Raw genomic sequence first — 18,685 nt, forward strand, 5'->3', positions numbered from 1 at the left:
TTCGTCAATTTTGCTCAAAACATTTTGCTTTGTTTTTTTGTAGAAATAGTTTTGATCGACGCTGAATCAATATGTTATAATCTGGCATTGATATTCAAGTGTTTATGCGGTCCTAATAATGCGTTTCAAGTGCAAAATGGCTCATATTTTACATTTTTACATTTTATTTTTTCAGTAATTTTTTTCATTTGTAGTCAATGTATATGGCAACTTCCCTTCACATTGAATGCCTCTTTTTTACGTGAGGAAATTTTATTTTTAACTTTGTTCAAATGCTAATCCGATTTTAGTGGTTTTTGTCCTATTTTTTGTCTGTATTTTGGTTTGATTTTAGAATGAGCCTTTCAGTGCTTCTTCAGGGATTTTTGTTTTTTTTATTGATAATGTTTTTTGGCTCTAATTCTATGAAAATCATAAAATTTATTTAATTGTTATTTTGACAATGGGATAAATACATTCTCTCTTGATGAATATAAATTTTGCAATAATTTGAATTAAAGTTTTGAAAAATACCTCAAAGAGGGAAGTATTTGTTATTTTTTTTGAAAAGCTCTGATGCCACAGCAAAAAATTATTCTGTTTTCTTGAGACCTCAATTTTAAGAATGTTATCTGTCTTATGCTTTATTATGGTGTCGTTTGAGTTGCAAAGTTTCTTTTTAAGAGATTTCTGAAGTTTAAAGTTGAGACCAAATTGTTTGATTAAAGCTATTAGACATGTCAGTTTTTTGTGCTTATTAGTTTCTTATAATCTTTAAGATTCTGGCTTTATTCACGTTAACGATTGTCTGGATTTCAACATTAAAAATTGCTTGTAGAAAATTTGGGGATTCAAGATGTTACAGTTTTCTGTTAATTTTTTTCTGTGCAAAATTTATAGCCCTGGCGATTTTGTATGCTTTCTGAATTACGATAGAATTATATTTACGGTTCCTTGGTCCGATGATGTCATTGTTGAATGAAATTTTCTCCATACGACTAATGTTTATTTTTTTGCCATTTCTGCGTGTGTCGTTGTCTTTTCAATATACTGTTTTAAATATACTCCAAAAAATTATCGATGATAAAAAACAGAGAAGGAGGAATCCCGAAAGGACTCGAAAAAGACAAAAAATAACCTTTGAAAAATAATTAGTACCTACTTAAACCACTCATAGAAATTGAAAAAAAAAAAATGAAATCAATTAGGAAAAATAACAAGTAGAAAAATAAATTTTTTGATTTTAAGTCATTTTTCTCAAGAAAATAATTCATGCCAACAAACATTACTCATTTGGTATCTAAAAACTCCCTATATATTGATCATCTTTTTATATCCTTAAGGTAGTAAAACAACACAATGAATGAATAACGGCTAAAAACTAGCCTATAAATCGGCAAAATAGTTGAAAAACCTCCATAATAGCGGAATAAATTAATTACCAGAAACTCCCACACCATTATAAAATCAACCCTAAAATTTATTTACTAAAAAAAATTGAAACTATTTTCAAAAGCCGCACGTGAACAAAAAATTTGTTTGCTTTCAGAAATTTGTTTCACAACTCAATTTCTTGCTGGCACGAAAAGTGCGGCATGAACTACAAACTATTTATTTACATTTTTTTTCTGTTTGAAAGTTCTCTAAAAAATTTATAAAAAAATTTAGCCGAAATAATTACCACAAACCTTCAAAACACTATCAAAACAACCCTAGTATTAATAAAGTATCGTAATAAAACCTCTTAGCAGGAAAAAAATTGAAAAGAAATTGCTTCAAAAAGTCGCACGTAAACACAAACGAATTTTGCTCCCTTACAGAAAAATTTTTCCTACCTGATTTTCTCGCTCTTACGAATACAGAGGTATGAAAAAAAAACCACTCTTCTTGCTCCTCTCCATTTTTGTTAAGCGCCCAATCCACTCCAAATTTTTTCACCCGTTTCATTTCCTGCTTCAGAGATAGTAAAAAAGACACGACTCTATTACTCTGTCGTTTTTTAGTTCTTTCTGCCATAGGTGTCAGTAGTAAGTAAATACTGTCTCAAGAGAGGGGGGTTATCCTACGATACTTAAACATGGGATAATAGGGGGTTGTCCTAGACGGAAAAGGATTAAGGGGATTAGGCCGCCTTGAAACTCATTTTTCCGTCATGACAACCCTAGCGACGGTCGATTTGAAAACTATTCACGAAATTTACAAGTAATTGAAAAAGGATTGTTCTCAATACGGTGAAAGGTTTGTTTATTTCTTGGCAACTTGGATCCTGACCTTGATTTGAATTTTGCGATGAAAATGAGACCCTATGGTGGACTGATTGGTATTGATAATTCTTCTCTGGACAAGTATTTCAAGTGTTACAAAATTTTGAGTTTACATGCTATACTTCACGACGCTTCAGGTTTGTCTTTGAATATAGTGAAAAAGGGCTGGGCTATTCGTATGTCCTACCCTGTCCAGTGACAAACGAGTACCTTGGTCACCTGACAGGACTTAGCTTCTGTCTATATGTAAAAACTTATAAAAGCAATTTATTCAGTTTGCTGGAATGTTGAAATCACGACCAGTTGTTCTTGATTTTGAAGGCTTTCGACCTAAAAAGTCTGGTTTTATTATCAAAGAACTAGCTGTTTCGACAGAAAATTATTGCGATACTGTGTCATTTTTACCCCCAACTTCATTCCACATACTGTCTTTGAGTGAGAGACGATCATACAGTTGGGTGTCAAAATATCTCCATGGTTTGAATTGGGAGAGTGGAGATCCATATTGTTATTTGCAACAAATTTTTGATAGCATAGCACTTCGATTTCCCTAGGCAACTTTTTATGCAAAGGGAACAGAAAAAACAGAAAGTGTTCAGAAACTTCTCAAGAAGGACGTTATCAATTTAGAGATTTTATTATGTCCAAAAATTGAAAATTTGAAATTTTTTTATCGAGACTTCAATTTGTACCTTACATGTTTTAAGCTGTCCTAAGCGACAAAGAAATAAACACTGTGCAAGAAAAGCTACACTATTTTACCTGTGGCTAACGAATGAATCGACGGTCCGAAAAAGCAGCCCCGTCTCTACTTCAAGTGAACTTGTCCCCAAATTTAGTGGTTTACAGTTGTATAGCGGATGAAAATCAATTAACAGTTACATTTGTCAAAGAGGAAAAAGTTGACAGTCGTGGTCAAACTGTACTGAGGAAACAGCAAATTGTCTGTACTGGAGCTGAATTAGAAGCCTTAAGGAAATACCTTTCGCTTTTGGAGTACTTTCAATTGTACCATGTCTTTGGAAGAGAAAATGCGAAAGCTGAAACAAACCCCTTTACCTATGCCCAAGCGTGCAGTACCAGTTCTGATGTCACTGAACGATAAGTACAGGCAATTGTTTTCAGAGACAAAACTGACAGAGTAAATGCGAACTACACCATTACTTTTATTAATGATAATCAAAACTCACAATTTGTAACTTACGAAATTTATAATGAAATACCAATTTTACCTCTTTTTTTTAAAAAAAAACTTATTTTGAAATGAGTAAAGCAGAGGATCAGTAAGATACGCGCGGGACAATAACTGACTTAGTGTTTGATGATAATCACCATGAAAGGCGATCATGGAGATTTTGTAATTCAAGGATACCACGATCAGAAGTTGTTTATTTTACACAAGTTTTTATTATAATTTTTCTCATAATAGTTTCTCTGGTAAAACTTGTGTTTTTCCAGCTGGAATGTGAAGAGTCTACATTTTGGTTTTCTCTTCTTTCTTGTACAGTTGGATACTCTCTTCCCAACCCAAAATTATGAATAAAATCATTTCAACAACTGACCGGTTGTTTATGGCCGTTTGCGGTCCGTCATGTTGTGGAAAAACAGAGCCTATTTTCAGAATGTTACTCGAACACACTTTCTCCAAAGTTCCTCTCGATTTTTTTTCAACCAACATGAACAACCCAAATTTAAGTCACTAGAGGCAAAATTAAACATACAGTTTACCAAATTTTCAAGCTTCGATTTGATATCGGAGCTCGAAAACTGTCTGTTGGTGTTTGACGACTCATGCGAAGAAATTTTCAATGACAAAGAGTTTTCGAAATTGGCTACAGCACAAAAACATTAGTGTATTTTACGTAAAACACAATTAATTTCAATAAAGTAAATGGTCACGAACTATTGATCTTAATACAACACACATCATTTTATTTAAATCACCCCGAGGCATTCAACAGATTGGTTTAATTGGTCGGCAGCTTAATAACACGCAATTTTTGAAAGACAGATACGCGCTAGCAACCAAACAACTCTTTGGTCATTTACTGATCGATCTGGAACCAAAAACATCGGACGTTTTACGTTACTGCTCCAATATTGTTCCACCAGGACCATCCGTTTTTTACCTTCCCCAGCTAAAGCTGTTATAACGAATTTGAGTAAGGAGAGAGAAAGAGCTTTGTATGCTGCGGCGAATGTTAGAGGCATCGGACAAAATCAAAAGAACTAATCAAGTCGGTACCAAATAGTTTTATCAACTTTCTTCGCGAGTGTTTGCTTAATGTTGTCAACGGTAACGTTCCCGTCAAGAATACTTTGATACAAGGCCAGGAAAATACATTTAAAAAACTTCTATCAAAATAAACTTCTATCATAATGTTGTCAACGGTAACGTTCCCGTCAAGAATACTTTGATACAAGGCCAGGAAAATACATTTAAAAAACTTCTATCAAAACAAATAAGTTTAAAAAATAAAAGGCAGATATTTGCTAAAAACACGGTTCTTTTGAAAGGTATTGCTCTCTCGTGTTACCTGACAAATTTAATTTAATTCCCAAAAGAATGTTCATGTCAACACAACCGGCAAAAAGTGAAATCTTTGATAATCCTGTTTACAAACAGAAAGCCACGCAATTGTCTCTCATTCAAAGAAACATGTTTTAAACACGGGAAAAAAGTGAAAAAGAGGATGGAGCAGTCCAGACAGAAACCAGCATAAATGTTGAAACAGATCCTGGGGAAAAAGAGGAGCCCATGAGTGATGACAGTGACATTGAACCTAGTGTCAAAAACAGTATAACTACGACGTTTCAGTCAATAATGAGAGATTTGGGAGTGATGGAGAAAAACAAAATCGAAAGTGCAGAAATCATTCTCAACAAGATATTAAAATCCCCGACGGTATCCATTGAAGATCCAGGTGGTATCATTCATATTGATAAGCAACCACTTGGCTTAAAAGTGTCAACTTTTTTGTATAACACCCAGCAGTCAACAAAGAAAATTGATATTCAAAAATATTCTAGAGCGTTATTAGCTCTCGAACTTCACCTCATTTAGTGTCGAATACCTATGCCAAACAAATCTTGGAAGAATCTGAAAGAGAAGAAGACATTTTTGCAAGCCCACGAGGACAATCAGGAAGCAGTTATCAAGTTAGCAAGCAAACAAAAACGGGCACAAGATAAAAGATGGCAAAAGACGAGACCAAACAGCAGAAATGGTCTTACTTCTTCTGAGAAAAAAAACGTTGGATCAACTGTATTTAAAGGGACCTGCATCGTTTGGAAACCTAACGCGATTAAAAACCTAACGCAAATTATCGTTTGGTAAAGTTAAGACATACTTGGAAACCAAGCCATCTTTTACAAAAGATCGCCCAATTCGTTTACGATTTCCTAGACTTAAAGTAATAGTAAAAGACATAAATGAAATTTGGTCCTTTGACTTGGTTTATGTGGATAAACAAGCAAAATACAACAGAAATGTTAAATATTTATTGGTTGCGGTCGACTGTTTTTCCAGATACCTTCGTGTGGAGCCCTTAAAAACGAAGTATGCAACGGAAACTGCCTCGGCCTTTAAAAAATGATAAAACACAAGCAACCAAAAAAAGTGGTTGTATGATGGTACAGAGTTTCTTGGAGCCTTCAAAGTTTATGCAACAAACGAAAAATTCATTTATACAGCACTTTTAGTGAAAAAAGTCTGCATTCGCAGAGAAGAACATTCGATCACTAAAAAACATTATCTACAAGTACCTTGACGAAAAGTGGACGTACTCCTACATTGATAAACTTGATCAATTTGTGAAAACAATTAACTCACGGGTCAACCGCGTAACCAAACTTGCTCCAAATAGAGTCACTAAAAAGGATGTTCCACGACTTGTCTCTTTGAGCGCTCAAACAATCAAGTTTCAGAGACCCAAATTTTACGGTGGAGATTTTGTTAGAATTGTCAAAAAGGACGAAGCCTTCAGGAAAGGGTATAAACAATCTTTCACCGACGAAGTATTTGAAGTAGAAAGCTTAGCAACCTTCAATCCACCAACGTATTCACTTACTGATGCAAACGGTGACAAAATTGAAGGCAAATTTTATCAACCAGAGTTACAGCTTGTTCGTATAGAGAAAATGAGTGAAAACCGTTTCACTGCTGAATTCACTGTGCATGTTATTTCATCTGCTTCAATGGAAATTTTCGACTCTAACACTCTCAGTTCATTTCGAAACTTTTTCAATGATGAAATTCAACTCGCTGGTGACTGGAGAGTAGCTCTAAGTGAGATCATTTTCCCCCACAAAAATTGAGCATATTGTAAATGGAGACATGGTAGCATATAGCTTAAAAGGGTACGAAGACAGCCAGAAAAGGGCTACTGAAGCCAATGTGATTTCTCGTCCTTATAACGGGGAGAAATTGTCTATCATGACGGGAACATATAATTCAGTTGTTGACATACTAACTACTATCAAACGAACTGTTGGACTACCAAACTTTTCATTCAAAGAGATCAAGAAAACTGGAAAGTTTGAAATTTTGATGGGTAAAAATGAAGGAATTACTTTTCCCAGTAAAGAAATTCCGAGCATTATCGGTTTTTCGGGCATTCCAGATTGCAGTGGAGTACACATAGGGTACAAAATGAAAAGCGCAACATCAAACAGACTAATGAAGAGTGATGAAACGGCAGCATAATATGGAGAAGTTCCCGTTGCTCTTTGCTCAGGAAAGCAACTAATTTTTATATATGCGAATATTATTGAGTACCAGTACGTTGGTGATACAAAATCCCCCTTGCTTCGAGTCATTGATTCAAAACAACGTCTGAAAAACGTTAGTGTCTGCGAGCTTGAACCAACTCATCGAATTGTTTTTTCCAATTTAGATTACAAAAAAACTTATCAAACACTATACAATCAATATCGATTGAGCTTCGCACACAAACGGGAGAATTGGTTCCCTTTTCGGGAACCGATAAAGTCATTTTAACCCTTCAGTTCAAAAAATTTTCCAATTCGCATGGACTCTTATTACGCTAACCAAGCAACATCCTTACCACATTTCTCTGGCCTTTACAGTCAAAGATGCAGCGGTTTTGGTGCACTAGCTGCGGGAATTGGGTGGGTCGCTTTACCCCTAGCTCGACGTTTCATTCTTCCTTCTGGAAAACGTATTGGAAAAGAACTTTTAAGGCAAAGTGTTCCAGAGTTGTTAGACGTTGTCAGCAGTAAAAAATCACCCAAACAAGCACTCAAAAATACAATAAGCAACACTGTTAAAAAAGAAACAGGGGGATCAAGACTTCGGCAACAAAGAAAAACGATTAGGAGTCGCTCAAAAAAATTACCAAAAAAACAATCAAACAAAAGTTGGTCATTTCAAAACAAAAAGTTCCAAAAAGAAGTCGGTCTGATTTCCTCTCTCAAGTTAAATATGATCGCTAACCTGTTACCAAACGAAGCAACCCATAGCTCTTTGGATCTGTTTGAGAAGACGGCGCTCTTGGTGACTTTCGATGGAAGTTTTTGTCAAAAATTGGGACCTGTTTATAGTCCTGATGGACCCATGTTAGAGTTCGAGGTAACTGGTGACCGTAACAATTTTATTGATTTACAAAAAAATTTTTTGGAAATCAAATGCAAAATTGTTCAGTCTTCGGGAGCTGATCTCAAATATGACGGGGCAGCTACTGCTGACACTGCTAGAACCGATGCTCCTTACTTTTGCAATAATGTGTTGCATTCACTTTTCTCTGACTGCACAGTGTCAGCCAACGGATTGAAAATCTCTAACGCAAATGGAAATTACGCACACAAGAGTTTTATAGAAACTGAGTTCTCACATGACAAAGATGCAAAGAACACTTGGTTGGCATGTCAAAAGAGAGACTTTAGAGATGACTAAAGCACAAATTTCGAGGTGTATTTGCAGCAGACAATTTTCCTTCAAAATTGAAATCAGACACTTTTTTTTAATAGTAAACGCGTCAAAATCTCAAAGTCCTGGTACGCACTGGCTTCTTATTTGTAAAAAAAAGCAACCATCTTCTTTTTGCTGATATCTTGGACGATCCTTGTCTTCATACAAGAATATTTATCAACGACTTGCAAAAAATAATGTACAGTTTCACCAATTACTTGAAAAACCAACCAATTCAAAGTCAAAACTCAGAATTTTGCGGACTCTTTTGTATTTTTATTGCTCATTTAATATTTGATAATAGACAAATTGTAAATTGTAGTGATTTTCAATTGATTCGCTTTGCTCTTCAGATGATGCTCTAACAAAACTAACATTGTGAAATAAATTTTTTTTAAAAACTGAATTTTTTCTTCATATACTAGACGAACAAATAGTAAATCAGAATCTGTGTTTAGTTTTCCAAAACCACTCATGAATATATCCATAATCTGACAAAAAGCACCGGAATGAGGACCACTCAAAATTGATTCCACTCTTCAAAGTTTCACTACTAAATTGATCAGTTTGAGTTTTCAAAGATATTGTAGAGCACACAAAATTGTGAATCGTTTTCTGTGGTACAATTGTTGTAGATCTTGCCAATGTTTTTGAGATTCCGCTAGTGACCGCTGTAGATTTTGGTGGTTTGGTTGCCGTTGTTGCCAAGGGTGGAAGTCGCTTGCGTTCATTTGCTGTATCCATTTTCTCCAGATTTGTTATTAAAGTCAACGGCAAACTGTAATTTTGAAAGTGTATCTCCTTCAATTTCGAGACTCGTTGAAGTTGAAAATAAGTGTCTGAAGGTAGTGAAGAGACATGGAACTGCAAAAGTTTTGATTGGCTTCATGGTCTCAACATCGATTGCACTCTCAATCAGAACGTGAAAATGGTTAGTGGGTGAGTAACTGACAAAATCCAGACTCGAAATGAGGACACACATCATAGTTATTTGAAGCTGTTAAGTTTGGCTTTCCGTCAGAAATTAAAAACTTGAACTGCTTTTGAAATTGTTTGAAATAGTTGGGAGAGCGCTCAAACATTGCTTCCACCATCTTTACTACACTGATCAAATTTCTGCTTCTTTGCTGGGGGTGGTTTTGATGGGGAATCTTGCGTTGCAGATTCACTTATTTTTCTGCTTCTTTGACTAAATTTCCAAACTCTTCTAGAGTCAGAGAAATTCTCTGTTCAAACTCGTAATCCTCGGCCGCTTTCTTGAACAACTTTAAAAACACATATGTTCCGGTTCTCTCGTACGTTTTTAAAGTTGCCCTGACCAAACGCTTTTCAGTTTGGGAAATGTGGAACTAGCAATCTCCAAACTGTGTGTATTTTGAGGAAATAAATGGCATGGTGGGCAACTTGTTTGATCACTTTCAGTTAACATAATGTAAATAACTACGAAGTTAGGAGGCGCGGCAAGTTGAGATCAAACCAGTGCCGTCATATTTTTAATTAAATCCAAGTGATTGGTAAATACAATCTCAAGAACGCCCCACGGTGTACTTGAGACTGTTCATTTTCGACTTTTATACGTATGTGACCTTAGATAATAGTTAATTAAAACCATACTTCTATAAACCATCAGAACATACTTGCGAACAAATATAACAACAAGTACACGTGTTTTGTATATGAAACAATAAATTTATCAGCACAACCCACACTTCTGTGTGGGAGAGAGTTAAACTTTAATAGTGTAGGGAGCCATGTATTTTACATACAAGTTGATTTAGAACAGATGTGACCCTAGATAGTATAGTGCAGAGACCACATACAATTTACATAAAACCAATACAAAAGAGATGTGACCCCAAATTCCTCTGTAAAGGAACCACAGTGCGGCTGACCACATGCTATATACAATATATTATGCAACTAGGTGTGACTATGCTCCAATCATTTGTTTGGTCTTAGATAAGGTGAACCTTGCGAAACAATTGTTGGGAAAGAATTTTGTACTTGTGTTCATTTCTTTCTTTTGCGCTTACTTAACAGTTAACTTTTGAAACGAACTTGAACTTCAAAACAATGTCCGTGAAAATTTTTTCGGAGTCTGCTATCTGCTTTGAGAGAACTCTTGTTTACCAAACAGTGTTTGAAAATTTTGTCGTTCTGATACAACAGAAAAGAAAAAACGATTTGTGGTACACTTACCAGCATTGTTTGATACCGAAGCTGTTCATTAACGCTATTGCTGCCCTACAGGAAAAAACGGAGCCGGCTGAATGCAGTATCTTTACTTCTGGAGGACACTTACCACCAAAAACTATACCACAAATGCTTTCGACTGAAGAAACTTTGCCGGAAGAAGTGAGACGTATCTTGTACAGATACGACTGCGATTGTGTGCCCTTATTCGAGAATCAACTCGGCACATATCAAGCCTACGAAAATTTGGGTGATATGTGGGGTGTCAAATACTCACCATCTTCACTGGACAGTCAGCCACCGAGTGTTTCAGTCAGTGTTCCAACAACTCCTGCTGTGGATCCAAGCCCAACTTTTACTCCAAACCCAAGCCCCTCACTCTTTGAGGATTCCAGAGGAAGAACAAGATCTCTGACAATTTTGCAAATACAAGTCAGTTTGATGTCAATATTTTATCTGGTTCAAATTTTCAGACACCACAACCCCAAACAAATTCAGCCGATTTCAAGACACCCAATTGCTCGGAAACTCCAGTAGTATGCGCAGCACCAAAAAAACGAAGACAAGAAGACTCTCTAATGGACTTTTTGGACCTCTAACAACTTATTTAATATTGAATTATATTTCCTTTGCACTTTGGTGTGTTGTGTTACTAGCTTTTGTGATTAGCTCGCTAATTGACACTTCTTTTAATCTTTTTACATGGCTAGCAGACTTCAGAATCAGAATTTTACAAAAATGGGCATGTTCAAACATGTTCACAAAAACAGTACTGTTTAGTGAGACAAAGTTGTGAGAAAATTTTCCAAATGGACAGAAGATAATATATAACAGGAAGCAACCAAGCTTCTGATTGGTTGAGAGAAAATTTGTTGACAAAGCTATTAAAATGTAAAATTAGGTTTGAACAAAAGCTTCTAAATAAATGCATAAAGTCCTTATCAAACAAAAACCTCATTTTGCAAATCCTTCTTGGTATGCTACCAGCGCTCCTGTTGGGTATATCTTCAGGTGTTAGTTAAACTAGCAAAACATCATTTTTTCAGCGAAAAGGAGGGAAAAAGACAGGATTTTTTTTAAAAAAATGAGATTTTTTCGGTTTTTTTTGCTGAATAAATTTTTTTCGACGGAAAAAAAACTCAAAGCCTGAACGTCATTACCAAGCGATTTTTGTGCGCTATCGATATGAATAAAAAAATAACCACATTTTTTAAAAAAAAGTTGAAAAAACGAAAAATTTTTTTGTTTTTCATGGTGACCTTTGACCCCAAAAAATCGGCTCCAACAGATAGTTGGGATGAAACTGACTATTAGGTTGATACTATCAGACACTGCACTACAAAAAAGCTGATAACGCTCGTCAATTTAAACTCAATCCTTCATGAGATAATTAACCATTAATTAACAGCTAATTAGCACCTAATTAGTCTAATTAGTAATTAATGGAAAAAAATTCCCATTTTTTACGGATTTGTAATCAGTGATACATGCTTGTCACTTTTGGTCATAAGGGTCAGGGCCGCAAAACGGGTCCTTCACCGATTTTAAAATTATCTGGACTAACGTCTCATTAACATCTGGCATTAATTAGCAATTGAAGTACCCGAAATAATAATGATACACCAGGTTTTTTTTAAAGAAACCGATTTTTTGGGGGCTGGAAACAAAATCATCTCATAACAGCTGTCACCAAAAAAGGCTCGCAACAGGGGGCGTGTCATTAGCTGTCATATGATGACATTGATTGTTCATGATTGACAGAAAACCTAACTTTTTCCTGATAAAGATGAGGCATTTTTTCTTATCGGGTACTACGTTTTAGTGTCCCGGGGAGCATTTTTTGTTACGTTGCCCAACATCGTCAGACGCACCCATCGGTATCTACAGTGAAAAAACTACAAAAATCGCTTTTGCAACATTAAGCGAAAAAAATTGAACATTTCATTTGCTTTTAGTGGACTTATTAGCTGTTCAAACACCGTGACAGTAATAAAACTGTGCATCATAACCGTCTCAAGCATATACTTAAAATTTAACAATGTGTTGAAAAAAGCGATGTTTTGAATGTTTTTCAAAAATTCTGTGGAAATCAAATCGAAATTTTCTTTTTAGGTAGGCTACTGAAGTGTAATATTACATATAAAAGGTTGAAACACAAATGTTCCCTCTTCCTTTGTCATTAGAGCATATTTGCTATTAAAATGAAGAAAAAAGATTAAAATATTTGATTGAAATGTCATTAACAATCCATAAAAGTTTTTTTTAACTAAACCTAAAATTTAACAAACCAAAAAGTTGCATCCGATATATTTTGTCGCATCACATAAAGCTAATAACTAAAAAAACTACCCATGGTTTTAGACGTCTTTTTATATGTTGCACTAAATATTCGAAAATCCAAACAACTTTTATCATGTCAGTGTAGTTCAGTGGGAAACGTTAAGCGCTACTTTTTTTTCAACGCAACTTGATGTTCATAGCAGTTGACTAAAGCTGGGACAAAACGCGCGCTCATATTATCCAATAAAATTCTGAAATTTTGAAAGTTTGAATTGCGCGCCTATTATAAGAGACTCGTGTGGAATAGAAAGAAAATCGCCATTTGAAGTTGAATTTCATTATCTCTGCTAACTTTTGAATCTTGAGTTTTCGAACTATGGTTTTCAATTGCAAATATTGTTCGGCAACTTTTGCTAACAGGGGAAATCAATCTCGCCATGAGCATCGCTACCACCCCGACGAAGTAGGTTTACCAGTCTTTACGTGTTGTATTTGTACACTCACTTGTAGAAAACTTTCTGAACTGGAACAACATATGAGGACCTGTCATCAAAAATTTACAAACTGTCGGTCCTGTTATATGGGTTTTAACGACACCAGACTATTTGTTCTACATATGAGTTCTTTGCATTTTTTACCTGTCTTTGGCGATCAATTTCAACCAACTCAAGTGCCGGCTGGAACTGCCTTTAATGGTACCCTTCAGAGCTACCATCTGCCGCCATCAACAACCCAAGCTAACAGACCTTGCTCAGTTTATGCTCCAGCATAAACCACAAATCGATTCGCTTATAGAACAAAAACTCTCACAAGGATCGCAGAAAGTTCAATTTAGTGCTCATCTTCAACTCCGAAAACCAAGTCAAAACGAAGATCAGGAAGATGAGCTTATTGAAATTTATGCCAATTCGCTCATGACACCCGTTTACAGTCAGGGACTTAGCAGTGAGACCTTCTGGACTATGGTCGAAAAGATTATGATAGTGCTAACGACATTTGCCTCTAATGGTAGTGGTTGGGTGCTTGAGAAAGTTATCAAAGTAACTGTGAACTTTGCCCGGTACCGACCTATAAACGGCTCTTCTTTCATTGCATTACCTTCAAAATTACAAAATTGCCGCGGTTTACATAATATTCGTAACCATGAGGACGCAAATTGCCTCCCTTACTGTTATATTGCTGCATATCATATGCACAACAATATTAGCTTAGATCGGCCAGGAAGGAACTACAACACAGACAAAACTTCACCCAAAACTTACAAGCAAGCCAACCTTCATCCACCAACTGGACACTTCGATATGCCCATGGGGCTAGAAGACATCAATCAGGTCGAAAATCTCAATGAAGTTCGAATCAACGTTTTTGGTTATGATGGTAGAGACTTATTTCCACTCAGATTGTCAAAATTTGACTTCACAATGGATCTATTGCTTTTATACGAAGCTGACTGTTACCATTGTATTGATTACCAACTTGGTTAAAGTATTCTGTCAACTCCGAAATACCAAATTCCGCTTTGCGTTTCATATTTGCCGGAATTGTTTCTGGTTGTGTGAAGAATGCTTTGCAAAGCTTACCGAACATATGGAGACCTGCTGTGAAAATGCGCCGGCTGTTGTTCGATTACCAGTGCCGGGAAAAATATTATATAAATTCAAAAACTTGGCCGCTACCTGGTTTGTTCCATTAGTCATTTACTTTGACTTCGAATCCTTCTTGTGTCCAGTAGCAGGATGAACGCCCCACGGGAACAACGCATACACCAGAGTTATCGAAAAACACGAGCCCTGTGGGTTTTCACTTGCGGTAATTGATCACAACTCAACAAAACCCATCTTCTTCCACGTGGACAGCTCTGAAGATTGCATTACTGAATTTGTAAACATGTTACACACTAGCCAAGGGCATATATACAAGCGCAAACGAGCTTTTCTTTTCTTCAGAGGTGACCGTAGCCAGTATCAAAAAAAGTGCAGCTAGCGAATTTTGGATATGAAACGAAGCCTTTGACGATAATGATAAACAGTCGTCAATTGATCTGGATCACTGCCACTACGGCGGACAATTTTTTGGCGGGGCTCATGAAAAATGCAACCAAGCACGAAGGAACGTCAACTTTACCCCTGTGGTGGGACATAATATACAAAATTTGATCTTCATCACATTTGTTTAGCCCTGCAATCTTGAGCCAACGACCACTGTAAGTTTAATTCCATCTACTGAAGAAAAATACATTTCCATGAACTTTGGAGTGCTCGTGGAGACCATAACCCTAGATGATGGAAAAGTGATCAAAAAGTATGAAAATCTGTATGAATTCGTCTCTCGAAAAGTTGGTAGACATTTTACCAAGAGATCGTTTTGGAGTACTTGCTTCTGTCTTTCCTAACCTATCCTCAACAGAATTGAAGCTCCTCCAGCAAAAAAGATGTTACTCTATTCATATGTTAGCGGTCGAGAAAATTTCAGCGAAAAATCCCTACCGCCACTTAATGAATGGCGTAAAACTTTAGAAGGAAACGCAGTAACAATAACTCAAGAAAACTTGAACCACGCCAAGACGATGTGGAACACTCTGAATTGTGAAACTCTACAAGACTACCACGACGAATACCTGAAAACCGGTTGCGCTCTTCTCGCATGCGTTTGTGAGTTCCATAGAGAGCTCAGCTTCTCCACATACAAACTCGATTGCATGCACTTTTACACACTGCCAAATATGGCTAAGGAAGCATCCTTGAGAATATGCAAGGCAGAAATCGAAATGCTTACAGAACGCGAGCACCTCGATATGATAGAAGGCGCAGTACGTGGGGGAGTATGTTCAGTCTACGATATGAGAAAGTTTACAGCAAGTAATAAATATTTACCAGATTATGACTCTTCACAATCCTCGACATTTGGCTTCTGCGTGGACGCAAATAACCTATACGGTGGCGTCATGCAGAACGAAAAACTCGCTCAGTCAGATTTTACGCTAAATTCTGATATTACACTGGCTGAGATACTAAACTGTCCTGATGATAATCCTGTCGGTTACTTCGTGGAAGTCGACTTGCATTATCCAGCAAGTCTACACGATTACCATCAGGACTTCCCCCTCGCACCATCAAAAAATATTGTTGAGGATGACTGGCTCAGCGACTACCAAGTAAATTTGCGAGAGAGTCATAACTTAGCCCCCTCGAAAGTTCCAAAACTGCTGCAGACTTTTTTCGACAAAAAACATTATTTGCTGCATTACGAGCTGTTGAAACTGTATGTTAACTTGGTATTAGCGGTTAGGAAAATGCATCGTGTGCTACAGTTTACTCAAAACAATTGGTTAACACCCTATTTAACCCTAACTATTGAGAAGAGACAAGCGGCTTCGAATAAATTTGAGGAGAGTTTCTATAAACTAATGAACAACGCCGTTTATGGGAAAAAATGCGAATCGAAACGTCGACGGATGAAAATCGAGCTTAACAGAGACGCAAGACGAACCCTAACCATAGTAAGCAAGTTTGAGTTTGATAAATTCAAAGTGTTTGGCGAGAACATGGCAGCTCTCTCCTCCCGCCCAAGAAAGATCTATTGGGATACACCAACTATAGTAGGGGCCACAATACTTGATCTAGCAAAATACTACATGTATCAGTTTCTCTATGGAACAATGCGATCTTCATTCGACTGTCGATTACTCTATAGTGATACTGATAGCTTGCTATACCGGATCAATTGTGAAGATCTCTACCGTGAACTGGAGGAGAGCTATGTTCTTGATCAGTTTGACTTCTCAAATTACCCAGAAGATAACAAACTGTACAGCGTCGAAAATAAACGCGTCGTCTTAAAATTCAACGACGAATTTGCTGGGGATTATATAAAAGAGTTTATATGCCTGAAGCCAAAGCTGTACAGCATTACTTCCGCTAGTGAGTATTTTACGCTTAATGATTCAAGAAAAAACTAACAAAGTAACAACTAACCTTGTATGTTTGTCATTATTTGACTGCTTTTTGCTTTTCATAGGTAACCGAAAAATTTTCGCCAAAGGAATAACCAGTGCAGCCCAAAGTTTGCTTCGACATGCAGACTACAATAATACACTTGTGACTGGTAGTACACTGCGCGCTGAAAATACAAGGATTGTTTCGGAAAAGCATGTTTTACAAACGGTTTCAACAAATAAAATATTTCTCTCTGCCTTTGATAATAAACGCCACATTTTGAACGGGGGAATTAAAACACTACCATTTGGCCACTATAAAATTGATCACTGCCGAGTCGAAGATTTTTCTTGGGATAGCGATGAAGTAGAGTGGGACTACGAAAATGTGCTCACCTTCTAGATTCGAGACCAAACTGGGACCGCAACAATAGTTTTGTTGTGCCGGATACGAGTGAAAGCCCGGAAGAATGGGAATCACCTGACCCGGGATTTGCAATGACAAGTATTATTAACGAGGACGATTTTGATAGCGATGATATCGTAGATTTTGATGCTACCACCAGCTCCAGCTCTTCCTCCCCTAGCCCATTCATTAATTATGAAGCTAATGAGTGACGTGAAAGTAGTAGCGATTATGAAGAAGAACCAGCATTTAAAGTTGCACGCAGACAATAAACTTGTACCTAACTGCCTAAACTGCGCCTTTTGAATTCCTAACCGTGTAAATTTTGTGTTTATGAGTGCTAAAATACGTTTCAATAAATTGTTCATTTGCAGCTCTTATCGGAACGAAATTGAGTTTAGAACAAAGTCTGAACGAAGACAAGTTTGCCGCCTTGGAAATAGTCTTACATAGTCACATCTGGTAAAGAATGAAATTTAATCCCTTTCCGTCTAGGATAACCCCCTATTATCCCAAGTATCGTAGGATAACCCCCCTCTCTTGAGACAGTATTTACTTACTACTGGTGTCAAGGAACCTCCTCTAGGGTTTTATAATAAGTTACTGCATAGTCTCTAGTGGTAGTAGAATGGTTTTAATAACATCACGAATCTTAGCATTTTTTAACAAAATGTGCACATTTTTTCGAGTTTTTTTGACATATTTTTATTATTCACGTATTTCTAGACTCAGAGGCCGGAAAACGTCTTTAAGGGTTTGATAATAAGTTTTTAAAAATTTTTTTTGCCATTGAATAGCCTTCAATTTTGTAATATGACAAATGTTAGCAATTTTTTTGATTAAACTTTTGTCGGTTTTTAGGTTTTACCAGCCTCAAGAGCAGAGGAAACTCCTCCAGGGTTTGACAGCAGACTGCTGTATAATTTCTAAATGTAAGGGAATGTTTTTTAAGATTCCAATACCCTGAATTTTAGCATTTTTTCTCAACACTTCAATTTTTTCAGCCTAACACAAAGGTTTTTCAGCCTAACACAAAATCTCCGTTGGGGTTTGATAATAAGTTTTTGGAAATAATTATCGGCCATGGATGAGTTTTCAACTTTTATTGTCACAAAGTTTAGCAGTTTTTTATTCAACCTGCATTTTCAAGTTTTATGAAATTGTCATTTTAGGTTTCTCCAGCCTCAAGAGCCACATAACATTCTCCAGGGTTTGATTATATGTTACTGCATAGCTGCTAGATGCAATGGAATGTTTTTCAAGATTTCAATATCAGCTATTTTTAAAAAATATTTGCATTTTATGATAAGCTGTTGCATAGTTTCTAGAGTTAATGGAATGGTTGTATTTTAATGACTCCACCTTCAGCAATTTTTTCATAAAATTTAAATTTTTTTCGAATTTTTGGGAAATTATTATCATATTTGAAGTTTATTGATCTTTACGAGCCTGTGAAACTATTTAAAACTTGAAATAGGGATGCTCGACAATCACTTAAGACAATGAAATGCTTTTGAAGATTTTAATATTTTGAATTTTAGCAAGATTTTGTTAAAATTTGCGATTGTTTTCGAAATTTTTGAATATTTTTGTCCTTTTCTGAGTTTAACGATAATTACTGGCCAAGGAGAAGCTTTTCAAGTCTTGCAGATGGGTTACTTGACATTACTTGACAGAGACAAAAACTAGTTTTGATCATT

General features: G+C 36.3%; 1 protein-coding gene across 1 annotated transcript in view; it reads left to right on the forward strand.

Annotated features, from left to right (window-relative positions):
• LOC142334525 (uncharacterized) overlaps positions 1-18,685 on the forward strand; it is a 141,271-nt gene that overhangs the window by 54,244 nt on the left and 68,342 nt on the right. The window lies entirely within an intron of this gene.

Source organism: Convolutriloba macropyga, chromosome 2 (assembly GCF_964194025.1).
Source record: "Convolutriloba macropyga chromosome 2, txConMacr16.3, whole genome shotgun sequence".
Classification (NCBI taxonomy): domain Eukaryota; kingdom Metazoa; phylum Xenacoelomorpha; order Acoela; family Convolutidae; genus Convolutriloba; species Convolutriloba macropyga.